This window comes from Grampus griseus (assembly GCF_964374135.1).
Source record: "Grampus griseus genome assembly, chromosome: 17".
Taxonomy (NCBI): Eukaryota; Metazoa; Chordata; class Mammalia; order Artiodactyla; family Delphinidae; genus Grampus; species Grampus griseus.
In genome coordinates, this window is record NC_139011.1 from 38,609,280 (window position 1) to 38,627,125 (window position 17,846).

The window sequence follows — 17,846 nt, forward strand, 5'->3', positions numbered from 1 at the left end:
TGGTTTGGTGGTGCTGAACTCTCTCAGCTTTTGCTTGTCTGTAAAGGTTTTAATTTCTCCATCAAATCTGAATGAGATCCTTGCTGGGTAGAGTAATCTTGGTTGTAGGTTTTTCTCCTTCATCACTTTAAATATGTCCTGCCAGTCCCTTCTGGCTTGCAGAGTTTCTGCTGAAAGATCAGCTGTTAACCTTATGGGGATTCCCTTGTGTGTTATTTGTTGTTTTTCCCTTGCTGCTTTTAATATGTTGTCTTTGTATTTAATTTTTGACAGTTTGCTTATTATGTGTCTTGGCGTGTTTCTCCTTGGATTTATCCTGTATGGGACTCTCTGTGCTTCCTGGACTTGATTAACTATTTCCTTTCCCATATTAGGGAAGTTTTCAACTTTAGTCTCTTCAAATATTTTCTCAGTCCCCTTCTTTTTCTTTTCTTCTTCTGAGACCCCTATAATTTGAATGTTGGTGCATTTAATGTTGTCCCAGGTGTCTCTGAGACTGTCCTCTATTCTCTTCATTCTTTTTTCTTTATTCTGCTCTGCAGTATTTATTTCCACTATTTTATCTTCCAGGTCACTTATCCATTCTTCTGCCTCAGTTTTTCTGCTATTGATCCCCATCTAGAGTATTTTTTTTTTTTTTTTTTTGCGGTACACGGGCCTCTCAGTATTGTGGCCTCTCCCGTTGCGGAGCACAGGCTCCGGACACGCAGGCTCAGCGGCCATGGCTCACGGGCCCAGCCGCTCCGCGGCATGTGGGATCTTCCCGGACCGGGGCACGAACCCGTGTCCCCTGCATCGGCAGGCGGACTATCAACCACTGCGCCACCAGGGAAGCCCCCATCTAGAGTATTTTTAATTTCATTTATTGTGTTGTTCATCGTTGTTTGTATCATCTTTAGTTCTTCTAGGTCCTTGTTAAACGGTTTTTGCATTTTGTCTATTTTATTTCCAAGATTTTGGATCATCTTTACTATCATTATTTCGAATTCTTTTTCAGGTAGACTGCCTATTTCCTCTTCATTTGTTAGGTCTGGTGGGTTTTTATCTTGCTCCTTCATGTGCTGTGTGTTTTTCTGTCTTCTCATTTTGCTTATCTTACTGTGTTTGAGGTCTCCTTTTTGCAGGCTGCAGGTTCGTAGTTCCTGTTGTTTTTGGTGCCTGTCCCCGGTGGCTAAGGTTGGTTCAGTGGGCTGTGTAGGCTTCCTGGTGGAGGGGACTAGTGCCTGTGTTCTGGTGGATGAGGCTGGATCTTGTCTTTCTGGTGGGCAGGTCCACCTCTGGTGGTGTGTTTTGGGGTTTCTGTGGACTTATTATGATTTTAGGTAGCCTCTCTGCTAATGGGTGGGGCTGTGTTCCTGTCTTGCTAGTTGTTTGGCATAGGATGTCCAGCACTGTAGCTTGCTAGTCGTTGAATGAAGCTGGGTGCTGGTGTTGAGATGGAGATCTCTGGGAGATTTTCGCCGTTTGATATTATATGGAGCTGGGAGGTCTCTTGTGGACCAGTGTCCTTAAGTTGGCTCTCCCACCTCAGAGGCACAGCACTGACTCCTGGCTACAGCACCAAGAGTCTTTCATCCACATGGCTCAGAATAAAAGGGAGAAAAAGTAGAAAGAAAGAATTAGTAGAAGTAGAAAGAAAGGAGGGAGGGCGGGAGGGAGGAAGGAAGGAAGGAGGGAAGGAAGGAAAAAAGAAAGAAAGAAGATAAGTAAAATAAAATAAAGTAAGATAAAATATAATAAAGTTATTAAAAAAAATCATTAAGAGAAAAAAGGAAAAAAAATGGACGGATAGAACCCTAGGACAAATAGTGGAAGCAAAGCTATACAGACAAAATCTCACACAGAAGCATACACATACACACTCACAAAAAGAGGAAAAGGGCAAACAATCATAAATCTTCCTCTCAAAATCCACCTCCTTAATTTGGGATGATTCGTTGTCTATTCATGAATTCCACAGATGCAGGGTACATTAAGTTGATTGTGGAGCTTTAATCCACTGCTTCTGAGGCTGCTGGGGGAGATTTCCCTTTCTCTTCTTTGTTCTCACAGCTCCCAGGCGCTCAGCTTTCGATTTGGCCCCGCCTCTGAGTGTAGGTCGCTGGAGGGCGTCTGTTCTTCACTCAGACAGGACAGGGTTAAAGGGCAGAGGCCGGCGTGACGTTGCACCAGCCTGAGGCACGCCCTGCGTTCTTCCGGGGGAAGTTGTCCCTGGATCCCGGGACCCTGGCAGTGGCGGGCTGCACAGGCTCCCCGGAAACGGGGTGTGGATAGTGACCTGTGCTCGCACACAGGCTTCTTGGTGGCGGCAGCAGCAGCCTTAGCGTCGCATGCCTGTCTCTGGGGTCTGCGCTTTTAGCCACGGCTCGCGCCCATCTCTGGGGCTCCTTTAAGCAGCGCTCTTAATCCCCTCTCCTCGCGCACCGGGAAACAAAGAGGGAAAAAAAAGTCTCTTGCCTCTTCGGCAGCTCCAGACCTTTTCCCGGACTTCCTCCTGGCTAGCCGTGGCGCACTAACCCCTTCAGGCTGTGTTCACGCCGCCAACCCCAGTCCTCTCCTTGCGCTCCGGCCTCAGCTCGCAGCCCCGCCCGCCCCGGCGGGTGAGCAGACAAGCCTCTCGGGCTGGTGAGTACCTCGGCACCGATCCTCTGTGTGGGAATTTCTCTGCTTTGCCCTCCGCACCCCTGTTGCTGCACTCTCCTCCGTGGCCCCGAAGCTTTCCCCCTCCGCCACCCGCAGTCTCCGCCCGCGAAGGGGCTTCCTAGTGTGTGGAAACATTTCCTCCTTCACAGCTCCCTCCCACTGGTGCAGGTCCCGTCCCTATCCTTTTGTCTCTGTTTATTCTTTTTTCTTTTGCCCTACCCAGGTACGTGGGGGGTTTCTTGCCTTTTGGGAGGTCTGAGGTCTTCTGCCAGGGTTCAGTAGGTGTTCTGTAGGAGTTTTTCCACGTGTAGATGTATTTCTGGTGTATCTGTGGGGAGGAAGGTGATCTCCGTGTCTTACTCTTCCGCCATCTTCCCGGAAGCCCCCCAAGGTGTTAGGTCTTTTCCCATTAAAACGTGTGTATTAGAAGTATCAGGGCTTCCCTGGTGGTGCAGTGGTTGAGAGTCCGCCTGCCCATGCAGGGGACGTGGGTTCGTGGCCCGGTCCGGGAAGATCCCACATGCCGCGGAGTGGCTGGGCCCGTGAGCCATGGCCGCTGAGCCTGCGCGGCTGGAACCTGTGCTCCACAACGGGAGAGGCCACAGCAGTGAGAGGCCCGCGTACCACAAAAAAAAAAAAAAAAAAAAGTATCACTGTTACCTGGAAGCAATGACTGTCGAATTGCCATGATCACTTAGTCAAGCACTTAACGAGGTGCTTAATGAGAGCTCAGTCTCCACACCTGTCCTTGTAACTTATTCCCCACTCATCCATTCATTTATTCACTCAGCAGACATTCACTGAGTGCCAGGCACCGTGTGGGGGCCATCAGACTGGAGGAGCCCTGGCGACAGCCCTGTCTCCACCAGGAGCTGACTAGCAACTCCTGCCTGTGCATCTTCGTGTTCATAACTGATGGGTTTACTGTGCAGGAGCATCTTGGTGGGCTTCCCTAGCAGTCTTGGGAATGAAATAGTGAGCAGGCAAACCTTGGCAAGTTTGACTATAGCTTGGGACCACAAGTACTGTGAGATACCAAGGAAAGAACATCGCCAACTACAGTTCATCCTCAGCTTACATGCAGTTGTGAGAAATGAAAAGCAAATCATTCTTCGGGTTAACTCCACAGCTCCTGTCCTCGTCGCTTCCCTCTGTCTACCCCCAGTGAACTATGTGTAGCTCCCTGAACTTGTCTGCTTCTCTTTGGCTTCTAGGCCCTTTTGTGGTCTATTTAGGTTTGCTTGAATCATCCTTCCCACTACAACAGCTGCCCCTACTCCAATGAAGTTTCATCTTCGTCATCACCTTCTGTAAACCTGCCCAAATCTTTTCCTTTGTGGCCACGAGAGCCCACGGTACCTGCCCCATTGTAGCATTTATTACACAGTATTGAAGTTACTTATTCAGTTATATGTCTTTGTCACTAGATTGTGAGCTTCTGGAGGCAGGATTGTGCTCTGCTTACCGCACAGCAGGTGCTAATAAATATTTGTTGAATAATTGAAGGGGAGAATAAAATAACATTTCCCTAAAACGATAGTAAACATATGTTCCATGATTTTTGAGGTCAGCTGACATATTATTCTGGTTCAAGAATTATATTCAAAATATTGATTACTACTGAACTAGATCATCAGTTGGAATAGACCCTGGCCCAGTGGGGCTGGATTAAGGTGCTGGAGCCCCAGCTGTGCCAGATGTTAAACTTTTAGTTGCTGGATCCTGGGGAGGTGAGGAGACCCAAGGAAAGAGCCTGATGTCGGAGTGGGGGAAGGGGCATGATGGAAAGATGTTTATTTGCCCATTGATACTGAAGTATTTTAATATTTTAATCACTGTCATGGTCATCCAGGTGCATTTGGGTCACATTTCAGCCCTGGTCAGATTCATTTTCTCATTAAAATGGATGCTGTAGAGTTTGTAGCAGGGAGAGAAAGGCTGCATTTTAAATCACCCCAGTTTCCCCTGGTGGGATGCTCTGTGTAATCTTATCAGATATGTTCATGCATGGGGAGGACTCTTTATTCAGTTTCCATGGCAGAGCAGAGAAACTAATGGTGGAGTTAGTAAGCCCCGTGCTTTGACAGAAGGCGGAATGGGGTGGGGAAGCCGTGGTGGGAATGTTGGCAGCCATGCAGTATTGGGGCCTGCTATGCCCTCGGGAGTTTTCCAGAAGATGCCGACCTTTAAATCAGAGTTTTGAAAACAGACAAACAACGCCTGAGCTGATTTTTTTCAGAGCCTGAAAGTGCCAAAGTAAAGTGTGAAATCATTAAGAAATGAAGACACTTGGATATATTTGAAATCTCTTTGTGTTTCCAAAGACTTTAAAATCTGCCTTCATTTAATTTAGCCATAGGGAGATGGCTGGTAAAATCTCTCGGCCTATTTTACTCAAGCACTGAATATAGAAAGGTGTTTAACTACAACTTGGATGCTAATGAGTGCAAATTTCAGCAACTCTGCCACATTCCCCAGTGAAACTCTGATTTAAAAGAATTATACAAAGCCATACTTTCTAAGCATAAGGGATTTCCCCGGGAAAGAGGTAGAGTTCAGAAAGTGCAGGTTTGTGTTATAAAGCCTGTTTTCTACCCATTTCAATATACGCTTTGAAAACGCAGGAGTATTAGAAGCAGAGGAGAATGTAAGATCCAAGTTATGTACTGAAAGATCCTGGGGAATAGCTTCTAAGGTATAATAGGATGTAAGATGGTAAGAGATTGCGTCAGCTCTGAGAGCACTGTCCCTGATTAAGAGCTCAAATCTGACAGCCGGGACAACTGAAACAGCTGAATGAAAATAGAATCCCCAGAAGAATCTTTGAAAAGAAAATAGGACAGAAACCCAGAGGCATATACAGAAATTGCTAAAGGCACCATGTAAAGAAAGGTCACAAAGAATAAATGAACATGGACTAGGGCTTCCCTGGTGGCATAGTAGTTAAGAATCAGCTTGCCAATGCAGGGGATACTGAAGCCTGTGTGCCTAGAGCCCGTGCTCCGCAACAAGAGAAGCCACTGCAATGAGAAGCCTGCGCACTGTAATGAAGAGTAGCCCCCGCTCACTGCAACTAGAGAAAGCCTGCACACAGCAACGAAGACCCAACACAGCCAAAGATAAAAACAAATAAATAAATTAATTAAAAAAAAAAAGAACATGGAATAGTGAAAGGAAGGGGAAGACCAGAAAGGAGCATCTCATTAAAATTTAATGTGAAAGGGACTTCCCTGGTGGTGCAGTGGTTAAGAATCTGCCTGCCAATGCAGGGGACACAGGTTCGAGCCCTGGTCCGGGAAGATCCCACATGCCGCGGAGCAACTAAGCCCGTGCGCCACAACTACGGAGCCTGTGCTCTAGAGCCCGCAAGCTACGACTACTGAGCCCACGTGTCTAGAGCCTGTGCTCTGCAACAAGAGAAGCCACTGCAATAAGCCTGCGTACCGCAATGAAGAGTAGCCCCTGCTCCCTGCAACTAGAGAAAGCCCGCGTGCAGCAATGAAGACCCAACGCAACCAAAATAAATAAATAAATAAATTTATTAAAAAAAATATAGTGTGAAAAACTCTGCTATTTCTGCTTACTGTGACTTATACAGAGGAAATAATCTTCTGTGCAGGCCACAATTTATGCTCAAAGATGTTCACACAATGTTATTTATCATAACTCAAAAGTGGAAATCATCTTAAAAGTCAACAATAAGGGGCTTCCCTGGTGGCGCAGTGGTTGAGAGTCCGCCTGCCGATGCAGGGGACACGGGTTCGTGCCCCGGTCCGGGAAGACCCCACATGCCGCAGAGCGGCTGGGCCCGTGAGCCATGGCCGCTGAGCCTGCGCGTCTGGAGCCTGTGCTCCGCAACGGGAGAGGCCACAACAGTGAGAGGCCCGCGTACCGCAAAAAAAAAAAAAAAAAAAAAAAAAGTCAACAATAAGAGAATGATTAAAGAAAGGCCAGCATGCCTATAAGATACACTGTAGCATACAGCCATAAAAAAATGTTCTTTGGAAGTTTTTACTGAAGTGAAAATATTTGTGGCATCCACACAGCTTAATCTCACCCATGTAAACAAACAAAGAATTTTTTTTTTTGCTGCAGGTCAGTTCATTGAAATAGTTTGTTTTTCTCCCTATAATTTTTCCTTCTCCCCACTTTGAATTAGAAGGCAGATTTTGTCATTCTTGGCCTCAGAGATCTGAGCAGCAAGCAGAAATAGTCTGAAGTCAATTACCTTTCAAAATATTACTTTTATAATCAGAAAATGGCATAAATGTTATTTAAAAATACTACTAACAAACAGTCCCACTTTAAACATCAGGGGAAAAAATTATGCAATGCCATTTGGCAAAATGGTGCATACAGCCTGCTCCAAAGTAGCCACCTGGGCTGCTGACCCCGGCTGGCCTGGGGCAGCTGCTGCTGCTACGTCTGCCGAGGACAGGAAGGCTGCACGAGGCCTCTGAACCCTGGGGAAAGGATGAGGCGTCCTCATTCTTTCACAGTGGTTGCTAAACAGCACCTCAACTTCTATTAAGAGTGACTTTGATCTTGTAATAAACTATAATGGAAAAGAATTGAAAAAGAGAAATATAGATATATACATGTATATGTATAACCAAATCACTTTGCTCTACACCTGAAACTAACCCAATATTGTAAATTAACTATACTTCAATAAAAAAAATAAATAAAAAAGATAGACTTGGAGCATTTATTATGTGTACATATAACGTATTGGGAGAGCCAAGAGTGATAAATGCTGTTACCATCCTTCTATTTTTTTTTTAACTTTTAACTTTTATTTATTTATCTATCTATTTATTTATTTTTGGCTGAGTTGGGTCTTTTGTTGCCGCGCGCTGGCTTTCTCTAGTTGCGGTGAGCGGGGGCTACTCTTTGTTGTGGTGCGCGGGCTTCTCATTGCGGTGGCTTCTCTTGTTGCGGAGCATGGGCTCTAGGCGTGTGAGCTTCAGTAGTTGTGGCACGTGGGCACAGTAATTGTGGCTCGCAGACTCTACAGCTCAGGCTCAGTAGTTGTGGTGCATGGCTTAGTTGCTCCACGGCATGTGGGATCTTCCCAGAGCAGGGCTCGAACCCGTGTCCCCTGCATTGGCAGGCGGATTCTTAACCACTGCGCCACCAGGGAAGCCCACCATCCTTCTATTAACCACCACTTCCATGATAAGACCTTGCGGTACTTCCTGAATCATCTACATTGGCTCAGTACAGGTTTAGGGTGAAGTACATTTTGTTGTAATCCAATTCTTTCAACATTGGTAATTTAGGTAGCGTCTGAGTCACGACTATTAACTAGAATAGTGGTTTCCAAACTTTCTTTTCAACAGAGCAACAGTACATTCTTCAAATCCAAGGTTATATGAAGTTTAATAAAAGTTGAGTTGCTCTGGTAAAGTGGTGCTGAAGAGCCCCCAGGATCCCCAGCTCAGCCATACTTCTTTTCCTACAAGTTATCTCCCCCTCTTCACCCAGGAGGGCCCGCAGAACCCCCAGTGCTCTGTGAGCACAATTAGAAAGCCACAGGACCTCAGTATTTTCATGAGAATGGGCTTTGTTCTAACCGTACACAGAAGAAAGAGATCCTACAGCTATGGATGGTCTAAGCTTATTACACATTACCGTGGCTTGTGGGGAGGTAGGGGAAAGAGAAAGAAAGGGGTATCTCTCTTAACTGGGAAAGGTTTAGCAGTCCCCGGACCCTTTCCCTCCCCTAAACCTCATCATTTATGCTTTTCTTTGGACTCTGAAATCTGAGAGTGAGATAATACTGCTTTATGGAAAGCAATGTAAAATTAAATGAACCCCCAAATTTTCGTATATTCCAGGGTCAACCGTACATTTGAAACACGAGAAAGAAAAATGCTCTAACAATGTTGCATCAGAAAGCCTTTGAGTTTTTTTTTTTAGTTTTAATTTTTTAATTTTTTAAACATCTTTATTGGAGTATAACTGCTTTGCAGTGGTGTGTTAGTTTCTGTATAACAAAGTGAATCCGCTATATGTGTACATATATCCCCATATCCCCTCCCTCTTGCGGCTCCCTCCCACCCTCCCTATCCCACCCCTCTAGGTGGACACAAAGCACCGAGCTGATCTCCCTGTGCTACGCGGCTGCTTCCCAGTAGCTATCTAATTGACATTTGGTAGTGTATATATGTCCATGCCACTCTCTCTCTTCGTCCCAGCTTACCCTTCCCCCTCCCCATGTCCTCAAGTCCATTCTCTGTGTTGTCTGCGTCTAGTTTTAAGATTCATTTGGCATGACAAATTTCTTCCCCTTTCCTCTTTCCCCAATTAAAGTCAGATTTTCCAGGGTTCCTCCAAGCTCATTTACTAACTACATGGCTTCAGTGGAGAACAGTGGAGGCTCCTGGTGGACAGCCTAGCCTGGGTTCTGGTGCAGACAGAGTGGAGTCTGCATCCTGCCCCTCGCTTAGGAGCTTGGTGTTGGGGAGTAAGCTGTAGGAGCTTCAGTTTCTCCTTGTGGAGGGGGAGAGTAAAAACTTATTTCAGAGGGCGGTTGTAAGGACAATGAGATGATGCATTAAATGCCTATCACAGTGCCTGGCATATTGGAAGTGCCCAATAAGTATTTATTATTATTGTGATTTTTGTTTGTGAGCCTCTAAAACAGTAATGAAAAAAAATACCACGGCTGCCCGTTAGAATCACTAGGAGTGCGTTAAAAACTGTAAATTACTGATAGCCCAGACCAATTCAATCGAAGCTTTTGGGCTGGGGCCCAGGCATTGCTAATTCAAAAAATCACCTCAGTAATTCTAATGTTGACAACCACTGGGCTGAAATATACAGCTGTGAGTGAGAACACCTGATGGTGGAAGAGAGTGGATTTGGGAGCAGGAAGGAGCCTATGGGGGACCCACAGAGATGCTCGGCCTCCTCTGATCTGGCGTGTGTGTGTGTGTGTGTGTGTGTGTGTGTGTGTGTGTGTGTGTGTGTGTGTGTCTGTCTGTCTGTCTGTCTGTCTGCAGGGCGACTGGTGACTGCGAGGGAGGGAAGAACTGATTTCAGAGAGATGCTTGGAGGCAATGGAACCAGTCGCCGGATCTTAAGTGTGCATGACCCTTTACCATTTTCAAAGTGTTTCCCCATAATTAAGCCGTTCAGTCCTTTCAGTAACCCCGTGAAGTACACAGGGCACACGTTATGCCCAATTAAAGAAAGGGGAATTGAGTTACAAACAATTAGGCCCTGTAATTTCAGTCAAACAGTGCTTGACACAGTCAGGAGGATTTCAGTTTTGGACTTCGTGTCAATAACAAACCTTAGTGCTACTTTTGGGCCCAAACTCCCGGAAGTTGAATAAAGTTTGTGAATGGGAGACAAATACATTGCAGGATGGGTTTCAAACGACTTGTGTTGAATATTCCAGGAAAAGTTGACCTGAGTATACATGGTGCTCTCAGTGTCCCATGTAACTTCTTAGAAGAACCTGTTCCAAAGTCAACTGTGGTCTGGAGAACAGCAAAATGCTTACACACATATGTACCCACCCACTTCCCCCAGGGACAATATCCCAGAATTGGATCCAGCTCTTAGGTACTCTGTGGCCCACTACTTTTCTGATACTCCAGCGCTGTTTATTAGTCCAGCATAAACTATCTAATTTCCCTAGGGGATCTGTTGCAACTTTAAATGTTGTAAGTAGACAACGGGTTGACGGGAATCGCCTAACCAGGCATTGCATCTTCATTTGTGGTCTTACAATTGGTTTTGGAGTTGATCTGGATTCAAAGAAGTGAGTGACCACAGAATCAGGATGTGGGTTGGTCTTAAAAATTAGGGTGGATGTTCATTCAGTTACAGCCTTCTGGGAACTAGCTTATTTTGTATCATGAAAGAGAACATCAAGGTGTTTTTTTGTTTGGTTTTATTTTGTTTTTAATGAGACTTGGTTTAGTAATTTATTCGGAGACTTCAAGCTACATGTGAGATCCCCCAGGACCTGAAGGTATGAAGGGAAAACTATTTAAAATCATGTTTCAGTCAATGCTAGTGAGAGAAATATTATTCAGAAAACCTCTGTGTTTCATCCTTAGGGAGTTTTTTTCTCATGAGGATCTCAGAAACATAGTCAGAGAAATGTCAGGTTTATATCTTACTCTCTGGATTCTGAGCAAGGTAACCATTACCACAGTTTTGATGAGCTGTCAGGAGAAAAGATCATCACACACAGATAAGCTGAGAAGTGTGACCGTGGGGTAATGTCACCTTCCTTCTTTCTGGTCCCCCAATATCACCCTCCTTCCTGCTGTAGGACTTTTGACAGGCTCTCACCTGTGCCTCTCTTGTTGTCTCCTAGTTAGCTCCTAACCAACTGTTAAGGGTTGAATTGTGTCCCCCAAATAGGTATGTTGAAGTTCTGATCTCCAGTACCTCTGAATGTGATCTTATTTGGAAATAGGGTCATTGCAGATGTAACTATTTAAGATGAGGTCATACTGCAGTAGGGTGGGCCCTTGGTCCAATATGACTGGTGTCCATAAAAGAAGGTCTTGAGAGACACACAGGGAGAAATACCATGTGCCAATAGAGGCAGATACTGGAGTGAGGCAGCTGCAAGCCCAGGTACACCAAGGATTCATCCATCTGGCCACCACCAGAAGCTAGGAAGAATCTCGGAGGGAACAGGGCCGTGCCGACACCTTAATTTTAGGCTTCTAGCCTCCAGAACTGTGAAAGAATAAACTTCTATTGTTTTAAGCCACCTGGTTTGTGGAGTTTGGTTACGACAGCCGTAGGAAACTAATACCCCATCTTGATCTGGGTTCAAATGTCACCTTTGGAGAAGCCTTCCAGATCCTTCCATGGCTTAGAATGCATTCTGCTGCTTTATGGTCCATTGCTACCTCTAGTTTTCCTTCTTAGCACTTATCACATTTGGCAATTACTGCAAGGTTTATCTCTTCTCTTACACTGTAAGTGCTCTGAGGGCAGAGGTGATGTTTCTGGGACTCATCATTGCATTTCCAGCAACTAGGCTTGTACCTACCATTAGCATGCATGCTCGAAATATTTGTTTAACAAACCAAAGAATAGTGAGTAAATTCTAGTGAAAAATTCCATTTCTAGCTTTTCAAAATTATCAGGATGCTAACACTTTAAAAACAGAAATTTTCTCGTTAAATTCATTTTATCTGAGAGAAGGGATTGCTTTTTTGGAAGTTTGAAACCCAGCCTTTTCATACTTATAATATTTTTCTTCAAAGTACTGAAAATATATTTAGGCTTTCTTCTTTTTTTTGCATATATATATATATATATATATATAAACATCTTTATCGGAGTATAATCGCTTTACAATGTTATGTTAGTTTCTGCTGTACAACAAAGTGAATCAGCTATATGTGTACATATATCCCCATATCCCCTTCCTCTTGCGGCTCCCTCCCACCCTCCCTATCCCACCCCTCTAGGTGGTCACAAAGCACCGAGCTGATCTCCCTGTGCTATGCAGCTGCTTCCCACTAGCTATCTATTTTACATTTGGTAGTGTATATATGTCAATGCTACTCTCTCATTTTGTCCCAGCTTACCCTTCCCCCTCCCCACGTCCTCAAGTCCATTCTCTACGTCTGCATCTTTTTTCCTGTCCTGCCCCTAAGTTTGTCATAACCATTTTTTTTAAGATTCCATATATATATGTTAGCATACGGTATTTGTTTTTCTGACTTACTTCACTCTGTATGACAGACTCTAGGTCCATCTACCTCACTACAAACAACTCAATTTCGTTTCTTTTTATGGCTGAGTAATATTCCATTGTAAATATGTTCCACATCTTCTTTATCCATTCATCTGTCAATGGACACTTAGGTTGCTTCCATGTTCTTGCTATTGTAAATAGAGCTGCAATGAACATTGTGGTACACGACTCTTTTTGTTTTTTTTATTTAATTTTTTATACAGCAGGTTCTTATTAGTCATCCATTTTATACACATCAGTGTATACATGTCAATTCCAATCACCCAATTCAGCACACCACCACAATACCCCCCCCCCCACCCGCCACCACCGCTTTCCCTCCTTGGTGTCCATACGTTTGTTCTCTATATCTGTGTCTCCATTTCTGCGCTGCAAACCGGTTCATCTGTACCATTTTTCTAGGTTCCACATATATGCATTAATATACGATACTTGCTTTTCTCTTTCTGACTTACTTCAGTCTGTATGACAGTCTCTGGATCCATCCACGTCTCAACAAATGACCCAATTTCATTCCTTTTTATGGCTAATATTCCACTGTATATATGTGTCACATCTTCTTTACCCATTTATCTGTCAATGGGCACTTAGGTTGCTTCCACGTCCTGGCTATTGTAAATACAGCTGCAATGAACATTGTGGTACATGACTCTTTTTGAATTATGGTTTCCTCAGGGTATATGCCCAGTAGTGGGATTGCTGGGTCATATGGTAGATCTATTTTTAGTTTTTTGAGGAACTTCCATACTGTTCTCCATAGTGGCTGTATCAATTTACATTCTCACCAACAGTGCAAGAGGGTCCTCTTTTCTCTACACCCTCTCCAGCGTTTACTGTTTGTAGATTTTTTGATGATGGCCATTCTGACTGGTGTGAGGTGATACCTCATTGTAGTTTTGATTTGCATTTAGGCTTTCTTTTATATAAATAGTTTTTAACATGGAAACAGTGTGAAAAAGCACTTGCTTAAATTGTTTGAAGTCTCCCTCCTCCATAAAATGCCATTTAGAATATATTTTGAATATCCTTTTCTTGAAGGATTCAACACTTAAGGGAGTAACAAGGCCATTCACTGAATATGAAGTGAGTCAACAAGTTGAAATTATTTTCCTTGCCTTTTCCTCAATGCCTTTTTCCTTCCTCCTAAGCTGCTGTGAAAGATTATAAAGTATCTTCCCAAAGCTTCATATTCCCTTTAGACCACGTGTAAAAGTTACAGGGAGCATTTAGAAGACTGAAAATAGGAAGTTCAGCCATAAAGCAGTAATTGAAATAAGTGTGTCTCTTCACCTTCAGGTATTTAATCCTGAATTTGTTAAAAACATTGTTCTTTTATTTTGGAAGAGTTTCTAGAACTTTCAAGAAGACTGGTCTTATTACTATATTGTAATGTCTGGTTTTGGAAGAAAAAAATAGATATCCTCTTTATTTACTTGTGTGATCTTTATCTGATTTTTGACCATTTCCAAGAATGGAAATTTGTCCATGATGGGGAAATTTGAAGGGCAGGATCCTGGTAGAGGAGGATGAGAGAGTTCAGCAGTGTCAGCTGTGGTGCCTGAGGAAGTGCTGGGGGTGCAGGGTCAGCATGGATGAACTTGAACTCCCGTTGTTGATGTTGAGCTAGTCCTTAACTCACTTGAGTCTCAGTTTCTTCACTTATAAAACGAAAATAAAATTGCTAAGAAGATGCCTTTTGACAATACATATGAAAATGCTTGACCACATATTAAGTGCTCTGAGGATATGAATTGAAACTGAAGTTAATCAGATATAATTATACTGCACACTTTTGTAACACCACTTACAAATACTTTTGGACACCTTCTGTTATTTGAGATTTAAAATAGTCTAAGCCAGCTGAGCTAGGCATTAACCTACATGATAAACAAGATAAAGTTTCTAGTGTCATGGAGCTTATGGCCTAGTAGGAGAGAAAGACAAATAAATGGATAATTTCAACAGTAAGTGCAGTGATAAAGACATGGATGAAGAGTAATCACAGCTGACAGACATTTAGTGAGTGTTAGTAGGTGTCACATACTTTACCTTGTACTTTATGTGTGTTATCGCATTAAATCCTTGTAATCAACCCATGAAGCAGTAATAATTATCTAGGGGACTTGCCCACAGTTACACAGCTGGCAAAGGATGATCCTGGTACTGAAATCTAAGTGTATCTCTTGAATCTAAGGCTTGATTACTGCACTTGGCAGTGACCTCATAGGTGTTCTGGTTTTATTACTGTGTAACTTACCATTTCAATCTTAGTGACATAAAACAACAATGATTTTATTATGCTCATGGATTTTTGTGAGTCAGGAGTCTGTAAAAGGGTACAGCAGCAATAGCTCACCTTTGCTCCATGGTGTCTGGGCCTCAAGTGGACAGACTGAAAGGCTGGGAAAACTCAATAGCTGGGGGCTGGAAGGCTAACTTACATGTCCAGTGGTTGATGTTGGCTGTCTGCTGGGACCTCAGCTGGGGCTCTTAGCCAAAACACCCACATGTGGCCTCTCCAAGTGACTGCTTGAATTTCCTCAGAGCATGGTGTCTCGGTTTCAAGAGCAACCATCCCAAAGAGAATCAGGCTGCAGCTGCACAGCTTTTTATAACCTAGCTTTGGAAGTCACACAGTGTCATTTATAAGCTCCACTCCCACCCTATATTTAAGGGGAGGGAACATACCACCATTCTCAATGGGAGGGGTATCAAAGTCATATTGTAAGAACATGTGGGATTAGAAAATATAGTCTGCCACAATCCACCCTCTGACCACAATAGTTCACATTCCTCCCACATGCAAAATACACTCATCCCCTTCTCCAAGAATTCCAGGTCTCATCCCAATGTGGCATCAGCTTGAAGTCCAGGATCTCATTATTTAAATCAGATCCAGTGTGGATGAAGCTCTTTTGTTCAGTGCCTCTGGTGGCGTTTCTCTGAAGGGCAGAGAGAAGTTATCGACCCTCCTGCTTCCCATCCAATACACATTTGTGGGACAGGAATTAGCTAGCTGTTACAGCACTCCCATTTGAAAAAGGGAAAATGTGCAGCACAGAGCAGTTACTGGTCCTTAGCAATTGTGAAATTTACCTGGCACTTGTTGTCAGTTCCTTGACCATCTGAGTGATCCTTCCTTTTCTGTAAGAAACTGCTGGTGTTTGTCACTGAGTAGTTTTTCTAGCTGATTTGCCACCAATAGTAGGTCAAAAATCAAAGGCCTCCTGTCTCTGTCCTCTGAAGTCAAATCTGATATACTTCTTTAAAAGATTTTGCAAGTTTCCTGTATCTCTATTTACTCTATTAGACAAAAGCCATAGCCATGAAACCCTTTGAGATAAGCCACGCCCCCCTTAGGCTCCCCTGGAGGCTAATGTGGGACCATGTCCTTATGGTTCTTAGGAGCCATATTGTTTAACAGAGAGAATCTGTGAAGTATGTCTTTAAGATCCTTAGAAGTCCTGTTGCCTGTTTGAAATATTCTATGAGGTCTGAACAAAGGATTTTAGAGTCTCACCCTGGATTTGATCTTTGGCCTGAGGTCCTTTCTTAATTTAAGTGTTGTTTGCTGCTGGAGAGGCTGGGAATGAGAAACATTTTATATTTGAACCTTTGCTCCTTTATATTTAACATTTCATTCTTATTTTCTCACATTTTGTCATTGGAAGCAAGAAGAATCCAAGTGCCATTTTCAATAGTCTGCCTAGATAACATAAACCACAACAATATCTTTTTTGATCCGTCTCCTAGGGTAATGGAAATAAAGACAAAAATAAACAAATGGGACCTAATTAAACTCAAAAGCTTTTGCACAGCAAAGAAAGCCATAAACCAAATGAAAAGATAACTCACAGAATGGGAGTTGCAAATGATACGACTGAAAAGGGATTAATCTCCAAAATATACAAACAGCTCATGTGGCTCAATATCAAAAAAACAAATAACCCAATCAAAAAATGGGGAGAAGACCTAGATAGACATTTCTCCAAAGAAGAGATACAGATGGCCAAGAGATACATAAAAAGATGCTCAACATCTTTAATTATCAAAGAAATGCAAATCAAAACTACAATAAGATATCAGCTCACACCAGTCAGAATAGTCATCATCAAAAAGTCTACAAACAATAAATGTTGGAGAGGGTGTAGAGAAAATGGAACCCTCTGACACTGTTGGTAGGAATGTAAATTGGTACAGCCACTATGGAGGACAGTATGGAGGTTACTTAAGAAACTAAAAATAGAGCTACCATATGATCCAGCAATCCCACTACTGGGCATAAATCTGGAGAAAACCATGGATCAAAAGGATACATGTACCTCAATATTTATTGCAGCAGTGTTTACAATAGCCAAGACATGGAAGCAACCTAAATGTCCATCGACAGATGAATGGATAAAAAACATGTAGTACATATATGCAATGGAATATTACTCAGCCATTAAAAAGAATGAAATAATGCCATTTGCAGCAACATGGATGGACCTGGAGATTACCATACTAAGTGAAGTAAGTCAGGCAGAGAAAGACAAATATATGATATTGCTTATATGTGGAATCTAAAAAAAAATGATACAAATGAACTTATCTACAAAACAGAAACAGACTCACAGACTTAGAGAATGAACTTATGTTACCAGGGGAAAAGTGGGGGGGAGAGGGATAGGTTGGGAATTTGGTATTGACATGTACGCACTGCTATATTTAAAATAGATAACTAATAGGACCTACTGTATAGCACAAGGAACTCTTACTCAGTACTCTGTAATGGCCTATATGGGAAAAGAATCTAAAAAAAAGTGGATATATGTTTATGTATAACGGATTCACTTTGCTGTACACCTGAAACTAATACCACGTTGTAACTTAACTATACTCCAATAAAAATTAAAAAAAAACCTGATGGTGTTTTCTCAATTGTCATATGAAGCTAATTATCCCTGCCTACTAGTAGAGTTGAAAAGGCTAGTAAAATATATATAAAAGTATTCAGAAAAATTTGGCCCCCAGTAAATATTTAATTAGTAATTATTTGTAATATTGAAAATATTATTTACTGTTAATATTGCTATTATATTTTCACATTAATCTTAATGGTGTATATTTGAATGCATTTATACTTACGTTGATGCACCTAGGTGCTTGCTGTTTTTATGTCAGTCCTTAGTATATTGAAGACATGTTCTGGCAGGATGGGTGTTCTTGTGCTAAGTAATACCTCTGGTGTATACTTAGAAGGAGAAAAGTTATATCATTTTTCTTGCTCTGAAGATTTCTATCTCTTTGTTGTAATAAACAAAACCACTCATTTGAAAAAAAAAAAAGATAACCAACAAGGACCTACTGCACAGCACAGGAAACTCTGCTCAGTACTCTATAGTAACCTAAATGGGAAAAGAATTTGAAAAAGAATAGATACATGTACATGTACAACTGAATCACTTTTCTGTATACCTGA